The sequence below is a fragment of the Varroa destructor genome, unplaced genomic scaffold (genome assembly GCF_002443255.2).
Source record: "Varroa destructor unplaced genomic scaffold, Vdes_3.0 BEIS01000005.1, whole genome shotgun sequence".
Lineage (NCBI taxonomy): Eukaryota > Metazoa > Arthropoda > Arachnida > Mesostigmata > Varroidae > Varroa > Varroa destructor.
In genome coordinates this window covers 16,001,659-16,012,845 of record NW_019211458.1, presented here as the reverse complement: position 1 = coordinate 16,012,845, position 11,187 = coordinate 16,001,659, and positions in this window count along the sequence as shown.

The following is an 11,187-nucleotide window of genomic DNA, read 5'->3' as shown; positions in this document are numbered from 1 at the left end:
AAAAGAACGTGTCTATACAACTGAATAAGCTTTTTCGACCTTTATAAGTTACGACTTATGAAGGCAACATGGTCTGGGTGGCTAATGTGCATCTGTTTAAGCGTGTTAGCATTATACCTTTAACTGATAAGCATGCTACACACTGATTCAAATGGCAAAAACTACTTACTAGAAATTGATAACCAACAAACAAACATACATACAAACAACCTAATGTACTGTCGTCTTTTCTTTTTATATTTGCCATGCAATTTCATAGATCTGTTGGAAAAATCCCCATGAAATTAAGCAACATCTACTATGAATAAAGTTTTAGTAAAGGCAAGTTCTTAATGCTATAAAAAAAGAGATGATTCTGACTACTGGTTCGTATACTGCTTTATATAACAAGAAAAAAATAAATAAACAAAACGGGTACCCCTATGATAGGTAGTAGTAGTAGTAGTAAACCTGAGGCCCTAGTTGATTAACAGCTTACTTTACTTTCAAATAGAAGTTTGCATCAGGTTTGCGCCTGGGTAGCCCATTGCTTGCCGAATAGAATATACAGTGATTATATTTACCATTCTTCGCAGGATCCTTTATATATACTGGTTTTAATCTCGATCTGCTCTCTTTTACTGTTGAAGGTTAATTTATGCTGTAAAAATTATGCATACCTTCTTATATATTATATACGATTAAGCTTATGCCTATTTGTGCGACGCTATTTTCTCTATTCGATCTGAACCCAGTGGTCATCTCTATACAAATCAATTCGACGACAAAATGTTACCGTATCACCGATTGGACCGATTGGATCCAACTGCATCATCGATAGCGTGACGAAAATATTGTGACAACAAACAAATTTCACAGGTTTGTCGGCTAAAATTCGTTAACTAGCCATTTTTAGCTGACAGTTAGCTCTGCTCAACAGAATACGCCGACGTGTTCTCAAATACGTACGAACCGTTCCGTGTACATGCGATCGTCCTTGCATTGAGCAGGACTAGATTCGAGGTTAGAATATATAAGGATTCATTTCCTCCGAGAAGAAGCAGACAACAGGGAACAATACAAATCAGAGCATGTTCCGCAGCCGGCAACGCTGGCGGAATACGCTGTCAGAGTAAAATCGCCCTTTTCTCCCTTCCTGCCCCTTTCCTCGTTCCGCATCGCAAGCAAAAGGAGCTTTTCATTAGATTTCTGCCTGTGCTCGTACGTCTCTGTTACTCACTGTCATATTAATATTGGTAGGATAACCACAATATTAAGCGATGCTACTGAATTGGTAAGCTGCACCCTTACCAGCCTCGTGGAGGCATAAAGAGGTGTCGAGTCGACGCAGGTCGGTCAATTTCACTATAAAGAAGCAAACTACCAATGAGATAGATGCGTTTTGCCGTTAAGTTTTCGTCTGTATGTGCCGGTGCTTCGTTCGTTTAAATTGTTAAATATATTGACGCGCGTCCATATTCGTATAGGTCGGGCTTCGGAATCGATTTGATATTATGGTCCGACACGACATTTCCATATTGACAAAAACAAGATACGTCGTAGGCGATATTATATTTTCGAAGATCATTTTGCTATCTAGTGATATAGGTTTGGATTTTTCTATGTATTTTGTGCCAGTCGATCAAGGCATGCGGGTCCACAATGTCTAATGCCCTTTACCCTTTGTGACAACACCAGCCGGTGCAAGATAATTTCGAAAAGAATAAAAGCTATACTTTCGCAAATGTGTACGAGCTCGTCGGTAAGTCATGTGCGGTCATATTGTTTGTTTCGAGTAATCGAAATGGCCGATGTACATATCTAATAAAGAGTAGTATTGCTTTGAAGATATTGCCGTTTGTTATATTTAAGCGATTTCGGCACCATACACAAAATCCCATATCATTCCGATGCTGATAACCAATATGGTGATAATTCGAAGCAGACAGAAGGATATACTTGACCCGCTCGCACAACGTATCCGTAAGCGCTTCTTGTAAATCCACTCTTCACAAACTAGCATCTATAACGATCCAAGCCAATATTTGACATATGTGATATCAGTGCCTGCGATACATGACACACTTACTATTATAAACTTATATAAAATACTTGGTAGTATGAATATGCAGCATGACGTGTACATTCCGTTTCTCGCAATGTTTTCTTTGACGCTGGTCGTAACAAGGAGCGCAACAACAACAACAATAATAATGAACCTAACGGAGCTGTGCCCTGTTGTGTACCTTCTGAGCTTTTAGGACCACTTGCGTCTAGGAGTTGTAGAACATCCAGCTTAGTTACATTTCAGTAGCACGGGAGGAGAGAACTAACAACGGAAGACGTATAGCTAGACAAGCATACATTCAATTAGTCATACAGAACTAACTGTCCTTTATTATTATCAACAACAACACATGCCACTAAGGGCTGAGAAGGTGATAGGAGCGGTGCTAAAAGCCAGAATTCTATACGACGCGTGTTCGAGTATGGACATCGATGCAGAACATTTTTAAGGAGATCTCTCTCACCAGCGTGAGAACTGGACAACATGTTGCGCGACTATGGGAGCAAGGTCGCTTGTCTCACAGCTTCCGTAATGGGGTTCGAAGACATTCCACAGTCGGAAGTTGCAAGTCGAAGCTTTTTTTTTTTACTAAGTTAGGCACGAAAGCAAGACTGATTCGGCTATATGCGAAACAATACAGTTACGGTCGTACGCTTGGTATGGTTTTGCTTCGATCGCTAGAGAAAAAAGTTCTCCCGTTAAGAAGTACAGCTTAGTCTCAAGTTGTGTTAGTACGTTAAAGAAGCGTAAATACTAACGAGAATTCACACTCGTTACCGAATTAGGACAACAGTGGTTACCTGTCACCTAGCGGTAAAATGGACTTAATCAACCGTTGTCGTATGTTACTTAAAAACGATCGATAATTATCGAGTGTGCACAAGGCCTGTGCAAGCTGCCTTTCTTAACAGCAGTTAGAAGAAAAGACGATCAGTCTAACTATTAAATAACTTCACTGTTGAGTTATGATCTTGATTAGACGGAAATAGGAAGTTACTCCGCGTCGACGCTTCCGTACAAATTTTGCTTACCTTCAGAAGAAGGCATAGCATAACTAAGACACTTCAGTAATATCTGGCAGTACAAATTGGCTTGTGTGGTCGAAACACTGAACGGTGAGCACTTATTGAGCCTTACTTTGTCCAAGCAGCAATGACCTCCACACGGACAAAACTTTGTTTTTACAACTTTAATCGATCAGCATCTAAACGATATTGCGGCTTACCGTTGTGGCACTACTGATTCAAGCCCCAATATGGCCAAATAACCTATCCAAAGTGGAGCTTAGCAAGTTATATATGGCTGTTTTACGATATTAAATGAATAAACCTGAACTTTTACAAGTGTGAAGAGTTTATATTCGCTCAAAAAATAACTGGTACATATTCAACCTGTACGAGTATTTGGTTGTGACTGCATGTGGCGGCTAAAGGAGGCATGCCGTATCACCGTTAATAGGCCACGATTAATGTCATGTTCGAATGGCATGCTGAAGCGGCATTATACTTTTCCAGGATATATTGTGCCATACTGCAGTATGGCACAATACCGGCCATTCGTTAACCTAGAAAAATGCTTGTGGAGCTCGGCTAAGCCAAAGAAGTCCTTCGAATTAAAAATTTTTAAGCGGGCATACAATTAACCCTTGTGCTGATGTTAGACAGTAATACGGCTTCAGCTCAAAAATTTTCCCATGTATTTTTGCGTTCCACCTAAACACCGGTCCACACAGGAAGTGCCACATGGGGTCACCTCTGAACTCGAGACACTGTCTCATCAATAGGCCCAATTTATGAATTGCTTGAGCTTTTGAATCGGCTTTATAGGCTTTGTCCTGCCGAGCGGTAACGGGCCCGGCCACCAATTGGGCAGGCTACCCGCCAAAGAAATGAAACAGCAGAGTTAAATTTTGTTATTAGCGGAAAGGGGCAAATGGTTTGTAGCCATCTGTTTTGCGCTTTCGACTAATATGATCAACTGTTTTGAATATTCGGCCGTTAGATATTCCGTCGGACGTATCTTCACCACAGCTATTATTACTTGTAGACCGGAAGACTTCACCGTTGCATTGATTGTTTTCACTAATTCAGGCCTTTAATGTTGTAGTAAATACTGTGATGGTGTAGTAGGCCACGAGCCTATCAGCTATACCTGCGATATACTTGGTCATCTAAGTTCTAATGCGAGCATAAACATTGTCGTTTCGTGCCGGAAGCCAGTTGTCTGATGAGACATTTAGCGGCATTCCGACGTGAACCTTGAAACATTTCTTTCTACTCAATCTAATATAGAAGTAGCCTCCACCTTACCGGATTCAGGACGTAACTTTTGTGCTCTTATACCTGAGCTCATTTGAGCTCATATGGAAACCTGGCCTAACCATAGTTTGCAAGTCTGGATTTTGGTTGTAATCCTCTCAGGATTTTACATCACCGACTTCGTTGGCCGGTTACGGCCATAGTTGGTTTGAGTCAATCGGTTAGTCTGTTAACCGAATGAATACAAAGTCGACTTATTTTTGCATATATATATATATAATGTCATATGCCGGTATCGTTACCCACCATTGCACACGTCGGTGAACGCATCGACTCGCACCATCCATATGCACACCAAACGTTATTCAACACAGATCTTTCGTAGTCTGTTCTGAAGCGAACCCAGCTCGAACTCGGGTTCGTCGTAAGCGGTTAAACCAACGCACCCGTGGCAAGCTTCAGTCTTTAAAGCATAGCGGTATACAATTCGACCGTCCTGAATGTTATTTTGTTAGAAGTGTTTATTGGTCTCTATTCGGTTAACCCACTGTGGCATCCTTTCTCTGTCTCAATCCTGTTTCCATATTGCGTATTCGTGTCGCACCTGAGCGTCCACTATGCAACCTTCAACCTTTTACCTCTGTTTTGCTATACAAAGGAGAAACTGATATGCACCTAGATTAGGTTCATTGGACAGGCCGGTAAAAAAAAAAGCGAAAACATCGATATTTCTTAGAATTGTTTAATCATTTCCTAGAGCAAAGAGCATGGACGACTTCGACCCTACACAACATCAGGAAGTGAACTGAGCCATTGTGCTATGAGATGTCTAACAAGCTTCGACACTTGTTGAAATAACTGTCGAAGAAAATTGTTTCTTTCTCACTATACGGTAGGGGAAATATTTCTAAACATTTGTTGCTGCTAAAAAGATCCTTTTTTCTCTCCGTTCTCTCTCTTTTTTTTTTAATGACGTCAAACGTAAAATATTCTAAGTCGCCTAGCTTGAGCTCGTCGTTGAATCAGGTTAAGAATTGTCCTATTAGCGTGCTTCACTATCCCTATATATTATCTTTGTTGTTTCCCTTCTGCTCTTTGTTGTTGTTACGGCTTCTCTTGCTCTCACTATCATTATTTATCAAACTATCACTATTTTGCCAATTCTGTGGTGTTTGCTTGAGTGTTCAATTAGCCTTCAACAGTTCCGATTTTAGATTATTTTAAGTTAGTCACCTTGTGGTTCGCTGATGATACATTGAGATTGGTCCACCGTATCCAAGACAGAACGTTGAACGTTCAGATACTAGGCCGTTCGTAAGACTAATACAGCGCATAACGCGAAAACGCGGACATTGCTCAGAAAGTATCAACTGTTGCCCGAAGCTCGTTATGTGCAATATTAGATTCTGCAGCAGAAAACGTACTGTGCTTTCGGAAACCCACTTTTGCTCCTATTGGGTAGATATATGCAAGTTTAATATCATAACTGTACTTCTGTAGCTAATTTGGCCGCACTTACTAAGCTAAGAAACCCAACATGGCTGAAACGTTTCTAGAGCAATTCTAGCTTGAACGACATAGATCACTCACGTTTTCAGTGTCCATGGACTCACCTTCGTAATGGAACTAAAACAGTGATTCAGATCATAGACCTAGGGTCCGTTTTATCTTTAGATCCCGGAATCAACCGAAACGACAACGAAAAATCAAATTTATCCTAAGGACAATTTTTTTGGGACAATCAAGCTTCGTGCAGACCGATGCGACCCCCACGGGCCGCAGTTATGGGCGGCTTGCCCCCTCACAATCAACTTGATGGCATGCAGTTTGCATTTCTAAAGATGTTTTCGAGGCCTACTATCTGCGCCACACTCCGAATCACGCCATCACAAAGGCGGCTATCCACTTACGAGGGGCCGTTTGCTTTCCTTCTTGCCCAGGTGGATGAATCGTTAATTTACAACTAAAAATAAAGGCAACCTTGACACGCTGCTGTTCAGTATGAATGCTAATTTTATGCGGCTCAACCGTCATCAATGTCGAAAGGACAGGGTCGAAGTTTTTTGTTCGAAGCTGCTGATGATGCGCCGGTAACTTCATCCAGCAACACCTCTTTAACAATTTGTTTGTAACTTTTAGTAGACGCCAAGAGACGAGCGTTTCCTTCGTCGAAGATGAGTCGAATACAGATGAATAAAAGAGTTATGACTTTGATGTCTTGAAACAATGCTAAATAGTCGTACAAAACCCTGTCGTAAAAAAGAGCTATTTGTAGTCAGCGGAGCTACTGAAAAATTGTGGAAAAAAGCTTGTTAAATAAACTGGGATTTTGAATAGATTATGCTATGAGTTTTTGTGCATAGACCAAGTCACATAAAGAACAAATTATTTTTGCGTACATTTTTATCTTTTTAAGAAAAGATTAGGTGTTCTGCGACAGCGGTAATAACGGTTAAATGGAAACAGTGATCAGTTCGACCGTATCGATTGCGCACAATTTCGTACCGCCGTGAGAACGATTGAAACATATTGTATGTCCAATGTTTATAATATAGCTGCTATGCTTGTCCTAAGAAATCTCGGCATTGACCTAAATATTGCAATGCAATGCTAGTAATAGATGAGTCTTGCAGATTATAGAACAATTAAATATAGGAGCTTGAAATTCCACGTAATTTCTACCGGAACGTCTAAGGCCGATTCTAAGCTTTCGGATTACACGTCATATTCGACACTTGATTGAACAGAGATAATTTCGTATAGGACGACAGCTTGTTAAAACGTAGTTTTTTCCTTTTTTCAATAACTTCTCGAATCGGAAAGCCGATATTTGAACTGCAGAGACGGACAGGAATGCTGCACACGTCACTATGTTTAATTGTTTTTTGTGTCTTTAATTGTAAATATGTTTATTGCAGCCCGCTGCTGTAGCTAGTTGAACCGTTCTAGGCAAAACAGTATTACTCGAGCAAACAATTTAAGCCGTACGTAGCGGATTAACCACAGGTATAATTGCTTGCTAAAAACATTCAGATACAACGTATCAGTCCCATATTTATCAAGGAGCATACGATGGAAGCAAGCAAGCAAAAAAAAACGCAGACCTTCGATTTGCCCCTATCGGACCACCCAGTGAGGTCCCTCTAAGAGCGGACACTGCGGCTGGCAACATCCCTCACCGGAAAATTTATCGACGAAGACGTGATATATGCATTTTGCGATAAAATGAGTCGTATTCAACATTGACAATAAAAGCAGCAATAACGGAATTATAAGTAACCGAGAGAGTCTTCAGGTGGATAGGACATTGCCGTTCGTTCTTAACGAGAAAGGTCGTTGGCAGAATCTGTGCTTGAGTATCTGGTACTGTGGACTGTTTATTATATCGCTCAAATCGAATTACGACGTAAATGTCTGCGTAGTAGCGCAGAAGCCTGCATTTATTCTATGACAACAACAACAAATGCAATCTTAGCTTAATACACCCCGTTTTTTTTTAGTAGACGGGCACCATAACTGGCACACCGTTGATGTGGATAAAAAAAAGAACAGAACTACTGGATAGGCCGGGTCGGGTGATCACTTCAACGAAGTCGTGAGATTCCGCCAAGAATTGTTGAAAGCGACTCTTAAGCGCTAGAAGACTTAGATCAAATATTTAGGTGTTCAGCTACAAGCCTTGATTTGACGCCGCTATAAACAGGCGCAGTCCTCTAATTAACTTCAAAACGTTTGTCGTATTGAATTACCATACGTATCAGCGGATAGAGTATCGTTAGTTAGCATGTTGAAAGAACTGGTTCCGGGTAAATGTCTACACTTCTTATAGAGATGTGATCCGTGATTTCAATTTAGTTGCCGCATTTATTTTTCGGTAGAGCTACGCTTTTTACAAGCTTTCGCTCCCAGTATCGTTGGTGACGGCATAGGTATCCGTAGCGTGTGCTTAGAAGGCCTCAAGTTTTTTTCGTCGATAAAGTACGGAGTATATTTGGAATAGGGTAAACGTGATAGCGACCTTTTTTTTAACTCTGTATTCACTGTAAAACAGTTCATGCAGCACGGAAGTACCGGTATCTGATAGCGCTGTCGACACATTTGATTGTAAACAAATAATACGGTTAAGCTGGACACCAAATATTAATAGCTAGCCAATTCCCATAGTAGTCCGTCTGAATTTTTGCGGACAATCGATTCTAAAGCGTGCGTATACACCAATAATCATCATTGTTGTACGTATGTTCTGCCACGCCGGGTGCTACGGTGCATTGAGGCTTGATTAAGACTAGCGACCAAGACTCGACGACTCTAAATAACAACGACGCTGTCGTCGCACTATTTCGAAATCTGAAAGGATTCCTAAATCGATCTTATATTTTTCGTTGTTCGTTGCGTTGCAGCAGTTTCTTTTCTCGACAGAAATGGTGTTCCGATAAGATACTCACAGAAGTTGATTCGACGACGGCTTAATCCCTGCCACCCCGTCCCCTTTTTAATATCTTTTCTCCACGCAAGAAACGTCTTCGATCAGTATGCCTCGTTGCGTGCACTCTTAGCAAACTGAAAATGGCAACCACAAGCCGATGTAGACCATTCCTTGTCGGTAAGAGGCTACGTATACTGACTTCAACTGCGTGGCTGTCACTTTGTGGAAACTAATGGACTACGCCGCACGGACCACTCATCTCGACTGGCCGTCACGGGCACTCCAAACTCGAACGAATTTAACCGAATCCGTTCCTCGAAACACCTGAACATATTCAGCTTCTACAATCTATCTTGTAAACAATTTGTGGAGGCTTGCCATTTTTCTAAAATAAGACGTATTATACTGATTTAAGCAAAGTGTATTTGGGACAGCGATTAGAGGGACGCAATAGAATACATCTTAGCCATAATGCTGAATCCGCTGTAGGCCAGAGCAGCTTTGCTGATAAAACTCGGAGAATTGACAGAACGAAGACGACAAGAGTTTTTCATTCTGTTATTACGTTAATTTACATCGGCTTTCAAAATAAATGAACGTTCCACGTCATCTAATCGTTACCGCTCGGGATAAATGTGAAACGAAGTAAATCTCAACGGTCTCTAGATTGCTCAGTTGAAATCAAGCAACAATCGCTAAACTGTCACAGCCTACTTCGGCTCCGCTACCTTTGGCTAGGTAGCGTTGTTGTTTGGCATTTCCTAGGGGAAATCAAGCATATTGTCCCTTTGCCAATTCCTCTACACTGATTTCACCTATACAGAACAGCAGGCGCGAAAAAGCTCATGGAAGAACGCCTCGAACAACTTACCACAAATAGCGACAACAACAACAACTGTGACAATATTGGAAAGCTATAATGATGTCGACAACCAGTTCCGAAACAGATTATGCGGCAGCAATTGAGCTCAACAACCCTGTTTCCCTTCAGTGATGTTAATAGTATCTCGGTGACGACGGCTGAGGTTCTACCGAGGACAGTATCACCACTCAGCTTTTCACGAGTCCCGGATTTGCAGAGGCAGGATAACTGTCAAAGCCCAAGATACCAAATCATGGGCCACCTTGTTTGTTTGGAAGAGGCTTCGTATGAAAAGTACGTGTTGCCATACGTAAGTAGTAGTAGTAGTAGTAAGAAGTAGTAGTAGTAGTAGTAGTAAGTAAGTAAGTAAGTAAGTAGTAGTAGTAAGTAGTAGTAAAGTCCAAGGTTATCCAGCCAAACGTTACGGGACAACTTAAACTTATAGTTCGTTCGTTTTTATCCAACATTCAAACAAAGAAAACACTACACACACTAAAAAAAAAATAGTTCCTTTTTTTCGTAGTTTTTTTTTCCTGTTAGAGATGCTAAGGCTTTGTGAAAGCGGTATAAAGGCAAGTCGATGAGTCGATCGAGTAGATGAGTTCGCGACACATCTTTTATGTTCTCAATCTACTTTCGCTATTGCTGTCCGCGAGATCAAGACGCTAACTTTGATAGGCCTGTTCATGTTATTTGAAACGGCTTTTTTATTTTAAGAAAAAAAAAACCGGTTTTCTGGAAATCGTTATAGCGTGCTTCCTTGGAGTTGTATAAGAAAAGCTACTGGATGCAGTTATAGTAACAGCCTTACCGTGGATACGTCTTGAGGTAATTAAGATCGAAATCTAGCTAGCAAAACTTCGAATAATTCGAAAAAATCCAGTTAAGAGATGAGAGAAAGAGAGAAATGAAAGCATCTAGTTAATAAAATACATTCCTTTAAACACTTTTTAGATAGCGAAAATCCATGAGACGTCTCGAACACGTCGGGCAAATGTCGTTGTATGCGCCGACCACAAATGTTAATAAATAAAAAAAAACTAAGGTCGGTCTGGCTAGCTAACTCTAGATAGTGTGCTTTTGGCTAATTCCTACAATTCGGTGGTGCTAGCCCTACAACAACGCTGCTGGCCGTCGCCATCACGTTGCTAAACGCTTGCTTTCAATTGGTAACATGAAAAATTCCCTCTACCTGGACTTCATCGTAAAAAAGGATACTGTTCGGTCAGGTGAATAATTTGTGGAAAAAAAATTGCATGAAGACCTTTACAATGCCGCCAGGAACGTCGCTGTCGACGTTTTTGCCCTATTGTTTAACGTGTAACGGGTAAGCACATAAGGTTATCTAGTTTCGTTTTACGGCGAGCTTTTGATCGGTACAAACGTCGACGTCTTCTGCATAGATCCTCCTTGAAGAAAGGTGTGTTATTTGGCTTTAAGAACTAACTTTGGAGAAAAATTTGCACCGAAAGACACAGCAGGTATAACTTTTGCACATACGCTCCTAAAAAATAAGCCGAAAAAGTGATTTCACAAACGGACCCTATTTAGATAGACACTACCAGCCCTAATAAATAGAGCTGGTGGATAAAGT